General features: G+C 47.6%; 1 protein-coding gene and 1 long non-coding RNA gene across 2 annotated transcripts in view; one reads left to right on the plus strand and one right to left on the minus strand.

The window, feature by feature from the left end:
- LOC135011748 (uncharacterized) overlaps positions 1 to 18,431 on the minus strand; it is an 89,612-nt gene extending 71,181 nt beyond the window's left edge. Inside the window, exon 1 of the long non-coding RNA XR_010210798.1 lies at positions 18,164 to 18,431. This is a non-coding gene — a long non-coding RNA (uncharacterized LOC135011748). The remainder of the gene's footprint in view (positions 1 to 18,163) is intronic.
- A 91-nt stretch (positions 18,432 to 18,522) lies between these two features.
- Positions 18,523 to 19,371, plus strand: part of LOC135050688 (retinol dehydrogenase 7-like) — a 318,758-nt gene continuing 317,909 nt past the window's right edge. Inside the window, exon 1 of the mRNA XM_063957097.1 lies at positions 18,523 to 18,614. The gene's annotated coding sequence lies outside the window, so the exon portion shown is untranslated. The remainder of the gene's footprint in view (positions 18,615 to 19,371) is intronic.

Here is a 19,371-nt window from a genome sequence, read left to right on the forward strand (position 1 = left end):
AAGCTGCATGAGTATTATTAATGGCTGTCTAGCGTCCTCTGCAGCCTGCTGTCTTCCTGGTGGAACTTGTAAGTACTTAATAAAAGTTTATTTTAATTATAGTACAGGTTGAGTCTCCCTTATCCAAAATGCTTGGGACCAGAGGTATTTTGGATATGGGATTTTTCCGTATTTTGGAATAATTGCATACCATAATGAGATATCATGGTGATGGGACCTAAATCTAAGCACAGAATGCATTTATGTTACATATACAATTTATACACACAGACTGAAGGTAATTTTAGCCAATATTTTTTATAACTTTGTGCATTAAACAAATTGTGTCTACATTCACACAATTCATTTATGTTTCATATACACCTTATACACACAGCCTGAAGAACATTTAATACAATATTTTTAATAACTTTGTGTATTAAATAAAGTTTGTGTACATTGAGCCATCAAAAAACAAAGGTTTCACTATCTCAGTCTCACGCAAAAAAGTCCGTATTTCGGAATATTCCGTATTTCGGAATATTTGGATATGGGATACTCAACCTGTACATATATATCCATGTGCATACATATATACACACATGTATATACATACATATAAACACACACACATATGATATATATACATGCATATATACATGTACATAGATATATATATATATATATATATGTGTATGCACGTGTACATATATACTGTATATATATATACATGTATGTATGCATATATACGTGTGTACATATATATATATATATATATATGTATGCATGTTTAATATGCTATGTGTATATGTATATGTGTATATGTATGTGTATATATATATATATATATATATATATATATTAGTGATGTGCACCGGACATTTTTCAGGTTTTGTGTTTTGGTTTTGGATTCGGTTCCGCTGCCGTGTTTTGGATTCGGACGCGTTTTGGCAAAACCTCCCTGAAAATTTTTTGACGGATTCGGGTGTGTTTTGGATTCGTTTTTTTTTTACAAAAACCCCTCAAAAACAGCTTAAATCATAGAATTTGTGGGTCATTTTGATCCCATAGTATTATTAACCTCAATAACCATAATTTCCACTCATTTCCAGTCTATTCTGAACACCTCACACCTCACAATATTATTTTTAGTCCTAAAATTTGCACTAAGGTCGCTGGATGACTAAGCTAAGCGACCCAAGTGGCCGACACAAACACCTGGCCCATCTAGGAGTGGACTGCAGTGTCAGACAGGATCAGGGGCGGATCCAGGACAAAATGACAGGGGGGGCACCATGACAGGTGAAAAAGTGTGGGTATTATTTTTTCCGCACATAAAGTAAGAACGCCCCTGGGAAAGTGGTCCTGGCCTTGCAACAAGGGTATAACCTCTCAAGAAAGGTTGTGGCCTCAAAGGGAATGCAGTATCCATATAATGTGGAAGCATGTGATGCCATGAAGTTGCAGAGGATGATAGGACAGAGAGAGTGATTGGGAGATAGTGACGCAGGGGAGAGGCAGGGGATGATGGGGATAGATAGTGGGAGATGGAAAGGCAGTGGGTGATAGTAAGAGGCAGTGGGTAAACCATGGAATGGGTGACAAGGGGAGGAAGAGGGTGATGCCAGGGGGAATCAGTGGGTGATGTAGAGGATGATGGTGAGAGGCAGTGGGTGACAGGGAAAGATAGTGGGAAATGGAGAAGCAGTAGGTGAGGGGGAGAGGCAGTGAGTGGCAGGAAAGGGGGATGGGGAAAGGAAGTAGGAGACAGAGAGGCAGAGGGTGACAGTGAGAGGCAATGGGTGAGGGTAGGGAGTGATAGGGAGAGGCAGTGAGTGACAGGGAGATTGTGGGTGACTGGGTAGGTAGTGGCTGACAGAGAGGCAGAGGTGACATGGAAGAAGTGGGTAACAGGGAGACAGTGGATGACAGGCAGATAGTGGGTGACTGGGGAAGAAGCAGGTGACGTGGGTGGCAGAGTGAGGCAGGGGTGAAAGGGAAAGGAAGATAGTGAAAGGGAGGCAGAGGGTGACATGGCGGCTGAAGGTGACAGTGAGTGATGGTATAGGGTGACAGAGAAAGGCAGAGAGTGACAAGGAGATAGTGGGTGACAGGGAGAGGCAGGGGTGACAGGCAGATAGTGGATGACTGGGGAGCCAGATGGTGACATGGGTGGCAGAGGTGATAGTGAAAGAAAGAGGGTGACAGGGAGATAGTGGGTAACATGGAGGCAGTGGGTGATAGAGAAGCAAGGGTGACAGATATGCAGAGGGTGACAGGCAGATAGTTGGTGACTGGGGAAGAAGCAGGTGACGTGGGTGGCAGAGTGAGGCAGGGGTGAAAGGGAAAGGAAGATAGTGAAAGGGAGGCAGAGGGTGACATGGCGGCTGAAGGTGACAGTGAGTGATGGTATAGGGTGACAGGGAGATAGTGGGTGACTGGGGAGGTACTGGGTGACATGGAGGGAGTGGATGACAGGGAGATAGTGGGTTACAAAGAGAGAAAGCGAGAGAGACTGAGGGTTACAGGGAGATAGTTGGTGACAGAGAGACTGAGGCTGACAGGGCGATAGTGGGTGACAGAGAGAGATACTGATGGTGACAGGGAGATAGTGGGTAACAGAGAGAGACTGAGGGTGACAGAGAGAGATACTGATGGTGACAGGGAGATAGTGGGTGACAGAGAGAGACTGACGACAATTCCCATGGCCTGAGCAGTAAGGATAGCGGTAGTTGAGACAGCTGGGGACGCCTGGCTCTCAGAACTATGCACAACATCAAGACACTGCTCACTGCAGGGGGAGTCTCTGACCTAATTAAGGTAGCCCATTCCGTGTGAGGGCTAAGTGGTGACCGAACACACAAGCGGAACAAGCAGCAATTCCAACTGGGGCCCTCATTCCGAGTTGTTCGCTCGCTAGCTGCTTTTAGCAGCATTGCACACGCTAAGCCGACGCCCTCTGGGAGTGTATCTTCGCTTAGCAGAATTGCGAACGAAAGATTAGCACAATTGCGAATAGAAATTTCTTAGCAGTTTCTGAGTAGCTCCAGACTTACTCAGCCATTGCGATCAGTTCAGTCAGTTTCGTTCCTGGTTTGACGTCACAAACACACCCAGCGTTCACACAGACACTCCCACGTTTTTCCCAGAAACGCCAGCGTTTTTTCACACACTCCCAGAAAACGGCCAGTTTCCGCCCATAAACACCCACTTCCTGTCAATCACAGTACGATCACCAGAACGATGAAAATTCCTTGTTATGCCGTGAGTAAAATACCTAACTTTTGTGTAAAATAACTAAGCGCATGCGCTCTGCGAACCTTGCGCATGCGCAGTAAGCGACTAATCGCAATATAGCAAAAATCGGCAACGAGCGAACAACTCGGAATGACCACCAGGGGCTCCATACAGGCAGAGTGGCAACTCATTCATATATGTGATAATAACGGGACTGCTAACTGGTGCTGTATGTTGATCAGCTGGTAATACAAAGTATATTTATAGACCATATTCACTGATTTACAGCTCATCCCACCCACCTAGCCGGAGAGCCATTGTGATAAGATACAAAGTGTCTGGACATCCACACAGTTGTTACATGCGTGACTGACACTCTGCAATATAGTTACAATTTGGCAACAAGTTTGTGCTAAAACTATGTGCTAACATTTGTGCTAAAACTATGAATTGGATATATTGAAGTGATGAATATCTTCAGATATTATCAATTCCTTTTATAATTTGTTGTAATGTATTTGTATGTGTTTTTTAAACTGTGATAAAGCATAAATTATTCTATTGAAAACCACTGACATTTCTACTTTTTAATACTATTATAATTCAATATTACACTGCTTGATCTTCTTTTTTTGGTGGTAATTTAGAGACTGAGGGTGACAGGGAGTAAGTGGGTGACAGAGAGAGAGAGAGACTGAGGGTGACAGGGAGTAAGTGGGTGACAGAGAGAGACTGAGGGTGACAGGGAGTAAGTGGGTGACAGAGAGAGAGACTGAGGGTGACAGGGAGTAAGTGGGTGACAGAGAGAGAGAGACTGAGGGTGACAGGGAGTAAGTGGGTGACAGAGAAAGAGAGACTGAGGGTGACAGTGAGTAAGTGGGTGACAGAGAGAGACTGAGGGTGACAGGGAGTAAGTGGGTGACAGAGAGAGAGAGACTGAGGGTGACAGGGAGTAAGTGGGTGACAGAGAGAGAGAGACTGAGGGTGACAGGGAGTAAGTGGGTGACAGAGAGAGAGAGAGACTGAGGGTGACAGGGAGTAAGTGGGTGACAGAGAGAGAGAGACTGAGGGTGACAGGGAGTAAGTGGGTGACAGAGAGAGAGAGACTGAGGGTGACAGGGAGTAAGTGGGTGACAGAGAGAGAGACTGAGGGTGACAGGGAGTAAGTGGGTGACAGAGAGAGAGAGACTGAGGGTGACAGGGAGTAAGTGGGTGACAGAGAGAGAGAGACTGAGGGAGACAGGGAGTAAGTGGGTGACAGAGAGAAAGACTGAGGGTGACAGGGAGTAAGTGGGTGACAGAGAGAGAGACTGAGGGTGACAGGGAGTAAGTGGGTGACAGAGAGAGAGACTGAGGGTGACAGGGAGTAAGTGGGTGACAGAGAGAGAGAGACTGAGGGTGACAGGGAGTAAGTGGGTGACAGAGAGAGAGAGAGACTGAGGGTGACAGGGAGTAAGTGGATGACTGTGGAGTGGGTGACAGAGGTGGCAGCAGCAGCAGTCTCCTTACTTCCACCTCTGTACTGACCTTTCTGCTGTCTCTAAGTTCAACCCCACCCGCTCCACACCCAGCTCATCCAGCACTGCGACTCTGCTCCTCACAGCACCCCCTCCCTAGCCCTCAGCAGCAGCAGACCTCCGTTCTCATCCACTCTCCTCCTCAGCAGCCTCTTAACTTTCACCTCTTGGCCCTTCTCCCTGCACACAGAAGCACTGATACTCCCCAATCCCAGACTAATTAAAGCAGGGCCAGGGCATTATCTTCTGATTTAGGTCAGTGCTCACCTCGTGCATACCTCGGGCATACGGATCGCGGCCCCGCCATTGTCGTGGTCATGGTGGTGGCTGACCTGGCTGGCTGGAAGTCCCTGCAGCAGCGCTGCGCTGCGCTGTCCCTCAGCAGCACTTGATCCACCTCCTCTGGGCCCCATGTGATGACTGGGCTGAGCTGTCACTTGCAGAATGGCATCCGCGTTGTGGCTGCTGAGCTCCTCTGCACTGCACTGCACATCACGTGTGCAGTGCAAGCCTAGCAGAATGCTAGAGGCAGAGCTGCTGAAAACGGAGGGCTGACAGCAGCCTAAAGTAATGAAGCTGTCCGCAGTATAAAAAAAAATCTCTAAATGACAGGGGGGGCACGTGCCTTGGTGCCCCCCCCCCCCCCCCCCCTGTATCCGCCACTGGACAGGATGGCACTTCAAAAAAATAGTCCCCAAACAGCACATGATGCAAAGAAAAAAAGAGGCGCAATGAGGTAGCTGTGTGACTAAGCTAAGCGACCCAAGTGGCCGACACAAACACCTGGCCCATCTAGGAGTGGCGCTGCAGTGTCAGACAGGATGGCACTTCAAAAAAATAGTCCCCAAACAGCACATGATGCAACGAAAAAAAAGAGGCGCAATGAGGTAGCTGTGTGACTAAGCTAAGCGACCCAAGTGGCCGACACAAACACCTGGCCCATCTAGGAGTGGCACTACAGTTTTCTAGCGAGAGGATGAGTGCTTCCATCCTCATGTGAAGCTGAACCACTAGCCATGAACATAGGCCAGGGCCTCAGCCGTTCCTTGCCACTCCGTGTCGTAAATGGCATATTGGCAAGTTTACGCTTCTCCTCAGACGCTTTTAATTTTGATTTTTGGGTCATTTTACTGAACTTTTTTGTTTTGGATTTTACATGCTCTCTACTATGACATTGGGCATCGGCCTTGGCAGACGACGTTGATGGCATTTCATCGTCTCGGCCATGACTAGTGGCAGCAGCTTCAGCACGAGGTGGAAGTGGATTTTGATCTTTCCCTATTTTACCCTCCACATTTTTGTTCTCCATTTTTTAATGTGTGGAATTATATGCCAGTATCAATAGCAATGGCCTACTACTATATATACTGCGCACAACTGAAATGCACCACAGGTATGGATGGATAGTATACTTGACGACACAGAGGTAGGTAGAGCAGTGGCCTACTGTACCGTACTGCTATATATTATATACTTGTGGTCAGCAAACTGTGCAAAACTGAAATGCACCACAGGTATGGATGGATAGTATACTTGACGCCACAGAGGTAGGTAGAGCAGTGGCCTACTGTACCGTACTGCTATATATTACATACTGGTGGTCAGCAAACTGTGCAAAACTGAAATGCACCACAGGTATGGATGGATAGTATACTTGACGACACAGAGGTAGGTAGAGCAGTGGGCTTCTGTACCGTACTCCTATATATTATATACTGGTGGTCAGCAAAATTATGCACTGTACTCCTACTATATACTACAATGCAGCACAGATATGGAGCGTTTTTCAGGCAGAGAACGTATAATACTGGTGGTCACTGGTCAGCAAAACTCTGCACTGTACTCCTCCTATATAATACTGCTGGTCCCCAGTCCCCACCATAAAGCAGTGTGAGCACAGATATATGCAGCACACTGAGCACAGATATGGAGCGTTTTTCAGGCAGAGAACGTATAATACTGGTGGTCACTGGTCAGCAAAACTCTGCACTGTACTCCTCCTATATAATACTGCTGGTCCCCAGTCCCCACAATAAAGCAGTGTGAGCACAGATATATACAGCACACTGAGCACAGATATGGAGCGTTTATCAGGCAGAGAACGTATAATACTGGTGGTCACTGGTCAGCAAAACTCTGCACTGTACTCCTCCTATAATACTGCTGGTCCCCAGAATAAAGATATTTGCAGCCCCCTGAAAGTTCTGAAACAAAGTGAGATGACGCCAGCGACGTCCTCTCACTATCATTTCCAATGCACGAGTGAAAAATGGCGGCGACGCGCGGCTCCTTATATAGAATCCGAATCTCGCGAGAATCCGACAGCGGGATGATGACGTTCGGGCGCGCTCGAGTTAACCGAGCAATACTGGAGTATCCGAGTATGCCTCGGACCCGTGTAAAATGGGTGAAGTTCGGGGGGGTTCGGATTCCGAGGAACCGAACCCGCTCATCACTAATATACATATATATGTATATACGGTATATATATGTGTGTAGATATATATATATATATATATATATATATATACATACAATGTAGAAATCAGCAGCACTCCATTCAATTATAATAAGATTTTACTCACCGGTAAATCTATTTCTCGTAGTCCGTAGTGGATGCTGGGGACTCCGTAAGGACCATGGGGAATAGACGGGCTCCGCAGGAGACTGGGCACTCTATAAGAAAGATTTGTTACTATCTGGTGTGCACTGGCTCCTCCCTCTATGCCCCTCCTCCAGACCTCAGTTAGGATACTGTGCCCGGAAGAGCTGACACAATAAGGAAGGATTTTTTGAATCCCGGGTAAGACTCATACCAGCCACACCAATCACACCGTATAACTCGTGATACTATACCCAGTTAACAGTATGAAATATAACTGAGCCTCTCAACAGATGGCTCAATAATAACCCTTTAGTTAGGCAATAACTATATACAAGTATTGCAGACACTCCGCACTTGGGACGGGCGCCCAGCATCCACTACGGACTACGAGAAATAGATTTACCGGTGAGTAAAATCTTATTTTCTCTAACGTCCTAGTGGATGCTGGGGACTCCGTAAGGACCATGGGGATTATACCAAAGCTCCCAAACGGGCGGGAGAGTGCGGATGACTCTGCAGCACCGAATGAGAGAACTCAAGGTCCTCCTCAGCCAGGGTATCAAATTTGTAGAATTTTGCAAACGTGTTTGCCCCTGACCAAGTAGCAGCTCGGCAAAGTTGTAAAGCCGAGACCCCTCGGGCAGCCGCCCAAGATGAGCCCACCTTCCGCGTGGAATGGGCTTTTACAGATTTAGGCTGCGGTAAGCCTACCGCAGAATGCGCCAGCTGAATAGTGCTACAAATCCAGCGCGCAATAGACTGCTTAGAAGCAGGAGCACCTATCTTGTTGGGTGCGTACAGGACAAAAAGCGAGTCAGTCTTTCTGACTCCAGCCGTCCTGGAAACATAAAGTTTCAGGGCCCTGACTACATCCAGTAACTTGGAATCCTCCAAGTCCCCAGTAGCCGCAGGCACCACAATAGGTTGGTTCAAGTGAAAAGCAGATACCACCTTAGGGAGAAACTGGGGACGAGTCCTCAATTCTGCCCTATCCATATGAAAAATCAGATAAGGGCTTTTACAAGACAAAGCCGCCAATTCTGACACACGCCTGGCCGGAGCCAAGGCCAATAACATGACCACTTTCCACGTGAGATATTTCAGATCCACAGTTTTAAGTGGTTCAAACCAATGTGATTTTAGGAAATTCAACACCACATTGAGATCCCAAGGTGTCACGGGAGGCACAAAAGGGGGCTGAATATGAAGCACTCCCTCTTACAAAAGTCTGAACTTCAGGCAGTGAAGCCAGTTCTTTCTGGAAGAAAATCGACAGGGCCGAAATCTGGACTTTAATGGAACCCAATTCCTCTGTTGGGGCCTTCTGAGCCTCACACCATGCAACATATCTTCTCCAAATACGGTGATAATGGTTCGCGGTTACTTCTTTCCTGGCTTTTATTAGCGTAGGAATGACTTCCCCCGGAATGCCCTTTTCCTTTAGGATCCGGAATTCAACCGCCATGCCGTCAAACGCAGCCGCGGTAAGTCTTGGAACAGACAGGGCCCCTGCTGCAGCAGATCCTGTCTGAGCGGTAGAGGCCATGGGTCCTCTGATATCATTTCCTGAGATTCCGGGTACCAAGCCCTTCTTGGCCAATCCGGAACCACGAGTATCGTTCTTACTCCTCGCCTTCTTATTATTCTCAGTACCTTTGGTATGAGAGGCAGAGGAGGGAACACATAAACCGACTGGTACACCCACGGTGTCACTAGAGCGTCCACAGCTATCGCCTGAGGGTCCCTTGACCTGGCGCAATATCTCTTTAGCTTTTTGTTGAGGCGGGACGCCATCATGTCCACCTGTGGCCTTTCCCAACGGTTTACCAACAGTAGGAAGACTTCTGGATGAAGTCCCCACTCTCCCGGGTGTAGGTCGTGTCTGCTGAGGAAGTCTGCTTCCCAGTTGTCCACTCCCGGAATGAACACTGCTGACAGTGCTAGTACGTGATTTTCTGCCCATCGGAGAATCCTTGTGGCTTCTGCCATTGCCATCCTGCTTCTTGTGCCGCCCTGTCTGTTCACATGGGCGACTGCCGTGATGTTGTCTGACTGGATCAGTACCGGCTGGTTTTGAAGCAGGGGTCTTGCCTGACTTAGGGCATTGTAAATGGCCCTTAGTTCCAGAATATTTATATGTAGGGAAGTCTCCTGACTTGACCATAGTCCTTGGAAGTTTCTTCCCTGTGTGACTGCTCCCCAGCCTCGAAGGCTGGCATCCGTGGTCACCAGGACCCAGTCCTGTATGCCGAATCTGCGGCCCTCTAGAAGATGAGCACTCTGCAGCCACCACAGTAGAGACACCCTGGTCTTTGGAAACAGGGTTATCATTTGATGCATCTGAAGATGCGATCCCGACCACTTGTCCAAGAGGTCCCACTGGAAGGTCCTCGCATGGAACCTGCCGAATGGAATTGCTTCGTATGAAGCCACCATTTTTCCCAGGACTCGTGTGCAACGATGCACCGATACCCGTTTTGGTTTTAGGAGGTCTCTGACTAGAGATGACAGCTCCTTGGCTTTCTCCTGCGGGAGAAACACTTTTTTCAGGTCTGTGTCCAAAATCATCCCCAGGAACAGTAAGCGAGTGGAAGGAACCAGCTGTGACTTTGGAATGTTCAGAATCCAGCCATGCTGTTGTAGCACCTCCTGAGATAGTGCTACTCCGACCAGTAACTGCTCCCTGGACCTCGCCTTTATAAGGAGATCGTTCAAGTATGGGATAATTAAAACTCCCTTTTTTCGAAGGAGTATCATCATTTCTGCCATTACCTTGGTAAACACCCTCGGTGCCGTGGACAGTCCAAACGGTAGTGTCTGGAATTGGTAATGGCAATCCTGTACCACAAATCTGAGGTACTCCTGGTGAGGAAGGTAAATAGGGACATGCAGGTAAGCATCCTTGATGTCCAGGGATACCATGTAATCCCCCTCGTCCAGGCTTGCAATAACCGCCCTGAGCGATTCCATCTTGAACTTGAATTTTGTTATGTAAGTGTTCAAGGATTTCAAATTTAAAATGGGTCTCACCGAACCGTCTGGTTTCGGTACCACAAACATTGTGGAATAGTAGCCCCGGCCTTGTTGAAGTAGGGGTACCTTGACTATCACCTGCTGGGAATACAGCTTGTAATGGCCTCTAGCACAGCCTCCCTGCCCGATGGAGTCGTCGGTAAGGCTGATTTGAGGAAACGGCGGGGGGGCGGCGCCTCGAATTCCAGCTTGTACCCCTGAGATACTACTTGAAGGATCCAGGGATCCACCCGTGAGCGAGCCCACTGATCGCTGAAATTTTTGAGGCGGCCCCCCACCGTACCTGGCTCCGCCTGTGGAGCCCCACCGTCATGCGGCTGATTTGGAAGAAGCGGGGGAGGACTTTTGGTCCTGGGAACCGGCTGTGTGTTGCAGCTTTTTCCCCCTTCCTCTGCCTCTAGACAGAAAGGACCCGCCTTTTCCGCGCCTGTTTTTCTGGGGTCGAAAGGACTGTACTTGGTAATACGGTGCTTTCTTAGGCTGTGAGGGGACATGGGGCAAAAATGCAGACTTCCCAGCCGTTGCTGTGGAAACAAGGTCTGAGAGACCGTCCCCGAATAACTCCTCACCCTTATAAGGCAAAACTTCCATGTGCCTTTTAGAATCTGCATCTCCTGTCCACTGCCGAGTCCATAAGCCTCTCCTAGCAGAGATGGACAAAGCACTTATTCTAGATGCCAGCCGGCAGATCTCCCTCTGTGCATCTCTCATGTATAAGACCGAGTCTTTTATATGCTCTATGGTTAGCAATATAGTGTCTCTGTCTAGGGTGTCAATATTTTCCGACAGGGAATCTGACCAAGCAGCAGCAGCAGCACTGCACATCCAGGCTGAGGCAAAAGCTGGTCTCAGTATAACACCAGTGTGTGTGTAAATAGATTTTAGGATAGCCTCCTGCTTTCTATCAGCAGGTTCCTTTAGGGCGGCCGTATCCGGAGACGGTAGTGCCACCTTTTTAGACAAACGTGTGAGCGCTTTATCCACCCTAGGGGGAGTTTCCCAACGTGACCTATCCTCTGACGAGAAAGGGAATGCCATTAGTAATTTTTTTGAAATCACCAATTTTTTATCGGGGAAAGCCCACGCTTCTTCACACACCTCATTCAATTCCTCAGATGGGGGAAAAACTATAGGTAGTTTTTTCTCCCCAAACATAATACCCTTCTTTGAGGTACCCGGGTTTATATCAGTAAGGTGTAATACCTCTTTCATTGCCTCAATCATGCCACACATGGCCCTAGTGGACATTAAATTTGACTCATCGTCGTCGACACTTGCATCAGTATCCGTGTCGACATCTGTGTCTGCCATCTGAGGTAGTGGTCGTTTCAGGGCCCCTGACGGCCTTTGAATCGCCTGGGCAGGCACGAGCTGAGAAGCCGGCTGTCCCGCATTTGGCATGTCGTCAAATTTTTTATGTAAGGAGTCGACACTTGCACGTAATTCCTTCCATAAATCCATCCACTCAGGTGTCTGCCCCGCAGGGGGTGACATCACATTAATAGGCATCTGCTCCGCCTCCACATAAGTCTCCTCATCAAACATGTCGACACAGCCGTACCGACACACCGCACACACACAGGGAATGCTCTTACAAGGAGACAGGACCCCACAAAAGCCCTTTGGGGAGACAGAGAGAAAGTATGCCAGCACACACCAGAGCGCTATAATAATACAGGGACTAACTGAATTATGACCCTTTATAGCTGCTTATTATATTAAACTGCGCCCAAATTTAGTGCCCCCCTCTCTTTTTTACCCTTTCCGTAGTGTAGACTGCAGGGGAGAGTCAGGGAGCTTCCTTCCAGCGGAACTGTGAGGGAATAATGGCGCCAGTGTGCTGAGGGAGAAGGCTCCGCCCCTTTTTCGGCGGCCTTTCTCCCGCTTTTTTCTGTAATTCTGGCAGGGGTAATCACCACATATATAGCCTCTGGGACTATATATTGTGGTTATTTTTGCCAGCCAAGGTGATATTATTGCTGCTCAGGGCGCCCCCCCCCCAGCGCCCTGCACCCTCAGTGACCGGAGTGTGAAGTGTGTATGAGGAGCAATGGCGCACAGCTGCAGTGCTGTGCGCTACCTTGGTGAAGACTGATGTCTTCTGCCGCCGATTTTCCGGACCATCTTCATGCTTCTGGCTCTGTAAGGGGGACGGCGGCGCGGCTCCGGGACTGAACACCAAGGACGAGTCCTGCGGTCGATCCCTCTGGAGCTAATGGTGTCCAGTAGCCTAAGAAGCCCAAGCTAGCTGCAAGCAGGTAGGTTCGCTTCTTCTCCCCTTAGTCCCACGATGCAGTGAGCCTGTTGCCAGCAGGTCTCACTGTAAAATAAAAAACCTAATTTTAAACTTTCTTTCTAGGAGCTCAGGAGAGCTCCTAGTGTGCAACCAGCTCGGGCCGGGCACAGAAATCTAACTGAGGTCTGGAGGAGGGGCATAGAGGGAGGAGCCAGTGCACACCAGATAGTACCAAATCTTTCTTATAGAGTGCCCAGTCTCCTGCGGAGCCCGTCTATTCCCCATGGTCCTTACGGAGTCCCCAGCATCCACTAGGACGTTAGAGAAAAGTAATTAAGTAAAGCCGGTGCCTTCCCAGTAATATCCATGTGATGGATATCCATAAACAAATGTAGTAGTTAGCGGCACTCACGGCTCCAAGTCAGGGAATGAAAGAAGACACAGGCGTTGTGTAGTCAGTCGACTGACTACACAACGCCTGTGTCTTCTTTCATTCCCTGACTGGGAGCCGTGAGTGCCGCTGACTACTACATTTATATATATATATATATATATATATATATACAGACACACTAGTTTTATGGATCCAGCATATACTGGGTCACCTCAGTCCCCACCCCCGTCCTTTGCTCCACCCAGTTCTGGAAAAAAAACCATGCAAATCCTGCATTTGCCACTGACCTACACTTGACCTACAGTGTTAACATTGTAAATGTCAACATGATGAATTTCAACAAAGTATGTGCTATTGTTTATGTAGCTATTTTCTATCTTCTTACCAGAGCTACCAAGGGATAGTAGCTCTGGTAAGTGGTAATAATACACTTACCCCTAAACAATCCACTGTCTATTTAGTGGGTTCTAGTGGGTTCCAAGCAAAATAAACGCTATATACTGTAAGTGCCACTATTGGTATGTCAAAGTAATTACAAGCCAAAGGAAACAGATCATTTAAAAAAAAAAAAAGGAAATCTGCATTTTATAGTGCATCTTACTTATTTAGAAGTCTAGTTAGCAACTAAATGTTACATAACAATTATAGAGTAGCAGACTTACTGCTGCATCAGTGTTCATGAATGTGCCCCATATTTCTGTTTATCAGAGGAAGGTTAATGTTCAGACCAGCAACATGATGTAATGGCGTCTGAGAGCTAATTCACTAAGGATTGCAGTTGCACAGCTGTTTGCAGCAGCTTTGCAATTGCAATCTTTAACAATGCAAATGCAGGAGGAGTTGCATAACAACTCTTCCCTGCATTTGCACTGCAATGCAATCGCATCTGAGATGACCATCGCGACCAGGGGGGGGATTGGGAACAAAAAGCGGCCCTTGAAAAATTTATACTAGTGGCCCCACATGGGCAGCACCAGGAGGTTTAAGGTCTAGCCATGGGCCATGGCAGCAGCTCCCTCCCCCCAAGACTTTCCAGATAGTGGGCATGTCCAGCACCAAGGGGGAAGTTAAAAAGAAATAAAATTAAATATTATGAGCACATTATATGATACACCATCAGAATTTAGGAAACTATATCATTCTTTAGAAAGATATATTTTCTTGCTTATTACACCAACCGTATCCCAATCACTATTCACTCAATCTTATATGTCAGCTAAGCAGGCAGACAGAGCATACACTAGATCAGTGGTTCTCAAACTTGGTCCTCAGGACCCCACACAGTACATGTTTTGCAGGTAACCCAGCAAGTGCACAGGTGTATTAATTACTCACTGACACATTTTAAAAGGTCCACAGGTGGAGCTAATTATTTCACTTGTGATTTTGTGAGGAGACCTGCAAAACATGCACCGTGTGGGGTCCTGAGGACTGAGTTTGAGAACCTGTGCACTAGATCATCTGCAATCAAAGGCTAAGTGGCAAAGTAATTTTCATATATGCAAATTATTTTGCATCTTATTCATTATGTCTATAAAAAGGACCACATGTCCTCAAACAAAACAGGCCCCACAGGTACGTCGGCCCACCGGGAATCTTCCCTGTGAGCCCTATGGCCAATCCGCCTCTGATCGCGACAATCAGTTGCAGTGTTCATCTGCGACGGCAGGCTAATACCCCTTTCACACCGCAGCTTTAACCCGGTAAATTGCCGATTTTTCAGCCTTCCTAAACGGTTCTAGCTGCGGTGTGAAAGGGCCACCTTGAATTTTCCGTTTTCAAAATACTGGTATTTTGAAACAGTGAAAAAGCAGGGTCCTACCCAGTTCAGAACCGTTTCATTGTGCAGTGTGACAGGCTCAGAAACGGTATTTCCAAGCCACAGAAGGTGAAAGGCTGTCTCCATGTGTGATGTCACCAGGCAGAAGCAGGAAGCTGGAGGAAAAACACATGAGACACATGAGAGTGGGTTTAGAAGCGTTTTCTTACTGCAAATATATTATACAATGGCAACTTAGAGTGATGAAGAGGTGAGGGAGCTGCTAAGAATCAGAGGGGATGAGGACATCTGCAGACAAATAACTGGGACAGTCAATGATGCACTCATATATAAAAACATGTTAAAATGCTTCAAGCTGCTGGGTTCCATCGTACGACTATCCAAATTATTAATAATTAATTAATTAATTAATAATTTTTAATAATGTGTGGGCCAGAAAAGTCCATTTATAATGACAACCACTGTTTTCTATGGGTGAAACGGGTTCAGTGTGATAGGTACCAAAACGGTAATGAAATGGTAATATACTGGTTACAACATGCGATGTGAAGGGGGTTTAACTACTCAGACCCGTTTTAAGAACCGTTTCAAAAACAGGTTTTGCGATGTGAAAGCAGCATAAGTGAGTTGCAATGTTCATCTGCAACGGCAGGCTAAGTGAGCCTATGCTTTCTCTGCCTTGCCGTTGAAGGGCAGCTTGCGAGGCCATGGTAACTGCATCTTGCGATGCAGTCCGTGGCCTCGCCACTCACGGAAAATGGGGGCGACACCCCCCATTTCACAAACGCTGGCCGCCCCTCCCCGTGAATGCCTCTTTCTGTCAATCAGGCAGAGGCATTTGCATTCCTATGCTGAGATCGCAGGAACCGACCATCGGGGTTAATGGATTACATTAGTGGCATCCCTGTGGGCGTACTGGCGCGACCAACTCCGCCCCCACGGCATTCCGGAACCTCGCACCCCTGCTGCCGGCCGCCGCATCAGCAGGACTGGACGACGCGGCGGGCCATTGAGGACCTGCCGCGTCACCCATCCCAGAGGGCAGCGCGGTGGGGTTTTTAAATGCCCGCACACGGCGGGAACAGGAGAGATCCGGACGGCGAGCAGCGTCGCGGGACCCAGACGGAGGACATCGGTGCAGTCAGCGGAGGCGGCCCTGCGGAGAACCCGGGACTAGAGTCAGACATCCGGACGCCGGTGGACCAGGTAAGCCCTCAGTGAAGCCCCTTTTCCTTCCACAGTCTGCATCTGTGTTTCCTCTTCTCCCATTTCACCACCAACGCCGGCGCTAGGCCGAGGCCCCATTGTTCCCCCACAGTTAGGCAGGCCCTAGGCCTGAGCTGTAGAGGGCGCTAGGCCCCCATTGTTTCCCCCACGGTTAGGCAGGCCCTAGGCCTGAGCTGCAGAGGGCGCTAGGCCCCCCATTGTTCCCTCACAGTTAGGCAGGCCCTAGGCCTGAGCTGCAGAGGGCGCTAGGCCCCCATTGTTTCCCCACAGTTAGGCAGGCCCTAGGCCTGAGCTGCAGAGGGCGCTAGGCCCACCATTGGTTCCTTGGGTGTGCGTTACACACGTCGTTGCGCACTGTTTATTATTGTACCTCCGTTTTTGTTATTATTGTACACCATTCACCTTGTCATACACTGTTCCACATTGTCTTGCTGATGCGCTAATATTGAGCGTTGTCGTGTACTGATTCATATAGCGATGTGCATTGCTCGTGACTGCTCGCGGGCCTTCCACCGGTAGGTTCCTATTGAAGTAGCGTATCATTTTTGGGTTGTTGTTCGAAGTTTGCTCCAGGTGCGTTTCCGTCCGGGTTGCACCCACCGTGCCTCGCACGCGGGTGTAACCAGTCTGAGGCCACAAGTGCCAATCATGACCATCCTTTAGTACAGCACGCGTCGCCCCAATTGACTTTCCCTAGTCCCCTGCCAGAGACTTAGCGCAGCTGCCCTTCTCTTTCAGATGGGAGTGCAGCTGACAAGGAAGAAAGAGAGAGATCCGGGACCATCACCGACCCGAAGGTAAGAGCCAGCGGAAGGCGAGGTGAGTAACTGCGCTCACGCACCATCGGCAGCACCCCTCCCCCACCGGCCAGGTCTCTTACTTCCCACATGGCCACCAAACTTGGACTTCATTACATCCGCCCACAGTACCAGTTTGTGACCAGATTCATCTCACAGGACTTGGCCAATAGGGGATTTCCTCTTACCATCAGTAACTGTCTGTACTGACTCCTCCCACTGCACAGTTGGTGGGTATTATGCTGTCACCACCAGACTCCTCCCACCAGCACCTGGAACCGCTGATTTCCACTCAGAATACTACCATCGGCACTGACCTGGACCAGGCCCTGCACAATAGCTGGCAGATCGCAGAGTTTGGAGATGCTGGGCTCAAACAGGTGGAGAATGGGATTGTGTGTGTCACATTCCTGATGTTTATTGTTAAAATAGCCTTAAAGAAGACTCCTTCCTCTTTCAAGGGGATACATCATATAGATGTTAACAGCAATTCAACATTCTTGATGTCACAGAAAGTATATATATATATATATATATATATATATATATATATATATATATACAAAACACTGTTACCGGCACTCCCTGATACCACACAACTTGCCCAGGTGCCTCTCTGCATTGGTCAATAAACATGTATAGGCAGGATGGATGGCACTCCGGTCACAATCAGATAGTATAAATAAGGACAGACCTCATCCTGAAGTGTATCAACGTTTCATGACTTTATGTAATTTCGTCAGGCTATAAGTGAAAAAAACAAAGTACATACCATTTATAGCATCACCCGAGTGTTCACGTTCATGCCAAATTCCAGCCCGGGATTGCGGTGACATCATCAGGTAGCGCATACTGCACCAGCGTTCCTACAATGCACCAGGGGTTGTTGGCATCAAGCGCCCATCACCATGACAACTAAACAAACCATGACATATGCATAACACACAGAAAGCTGTTGCTGGGAAACAACTAAACATACTTCCGTCCTGTAAAGTCAATGTACGAAACGGCGCAACCATTTCTAAGAGCTTCTTACAGGGACATAAAGGCCAGAAAAAACTTTAAATTACTAAAGAAAACAATTGAAAGATAACTGCTCATTCAATCCCAGAGGGTGCAGGGTTTGTAATTCATGAATCCACCAGGATTCTTTTCTTAACAAAGACCCTGCTCTATCTCCTCCTCTTATATTAGGAGCAATCCAATCAATCATTTTATATCTAAGCGTGGCTAAATTATGTCTAGCATTTTTGAAATGCCGTGCTACCGGCTGATCATTGGCTTTACCCTCCAATGCTTGTCTAATATCGCAGACCTATGGATGGTCATGCGTTCCTTGAAAAACCTAGTTGTTTTACCTATATATAGAAGTCTCTTTCCCACTGAGTAGAAGCTCTTTGAAATTCCCTGAAAACACTTAGCTGGATGGGCTGGCCAGCTTCTTCTCTAGCTTTCCATGTTACTTTCATGAGGAAGGATATAACAAGGCATTCCCTTTCATACGCGCACGCATGGGGGGTTTCCGAGTACCTAGAAACCCCCCCTGGTCTCCGATCCATCGGCGCTCCCGTCCGATTTTTTTTTTTTTTTAAATGAGGAGAAGCTTATGCAGCAACTCCCTCCTCTTTACACTGTCCGAGTGAAAGTGTGAACCTGGCTGCTGCCGCTGCCGCTGCGGGCTGCCTGTAGGGGGAGCTGCAGCGGGAGCTGCAGCGGAAGCGCGCAGCTCCTCTCAGGCAGTTCAAGGGGCCATGAGACAGAGCTACGTGAGGCAGTGTCTGCTGTTTTCGGCTCCCACTGTAGTGTAAGGTGAGGAGGGGGTTCTGTTCAATGTTAATGGATGTGTGTATTGCTATGTAAAATGTATAGTGTGTGTGTATTAATGTATGTATGCTAAGTACATGTATAGTGCGTGTAACTATGTATGTTTGCTGTGTGCATATATAGTGTGTGTATGTATATATGCTGTATGCATGTGTACTGTGTGTGCATGTATACTGTGTGTATGTACAGTATGCTGTGTGCATGTATAGTGTGTAACTATGTTTGCTGTGTGTGTATGTATATATGCTGTATGCATGTGTACTGTATGTGTTATGTGCATGTATACTGTGTGTGTGTGGCTGTGTGCAGGTATACTATGTTTGTATGTTTGCATGTATACTGTTAGTATGTATACTGTGTGTGTGTGTGTGTATGATGTGTGCATGTAAACTGTGTGTGTACACATGTATGCTGTGTACAGTATGTGTGTATGTCTATGTACAGATGTTCTGTGTGTGTGTGTGTGTGTGTGTGTGTGTGTGTGTGTGTGTGTGTATGTATGTATGTGTGTGTATGTACATATGTATATGTGTGTATATGTATGTATGTATGTATGTATGTGTGTGTGTGTGTGTGTGTGTATATATATATATATATATATATATATACATACATACACACAGCTTGTGCAGTGTGCTGGCTACTCAATTACGAGCACACACACACATACACGCGCGCGCACAGAAACCCCCCCCCCCCCCCCATGAAAATCCTGCGTTTGCCACTGCCTTTGCCTGGAAGG

This window comes from Pseudophryne corroboree, chromosome 2 (genome assembly GCF_028390025.1).
Source record: "Pseudophryne corroboree isolate aPseCor3 chromosome 2, aPseCor3.hap2, whole genome shotgun sequence".
Lineage (NCBI taxonomy): Eukaryota > Metazoa > Chordata > Amphibia > Anura > Myobatrachidae > Pseudophryne > Pseudophryne corroboree.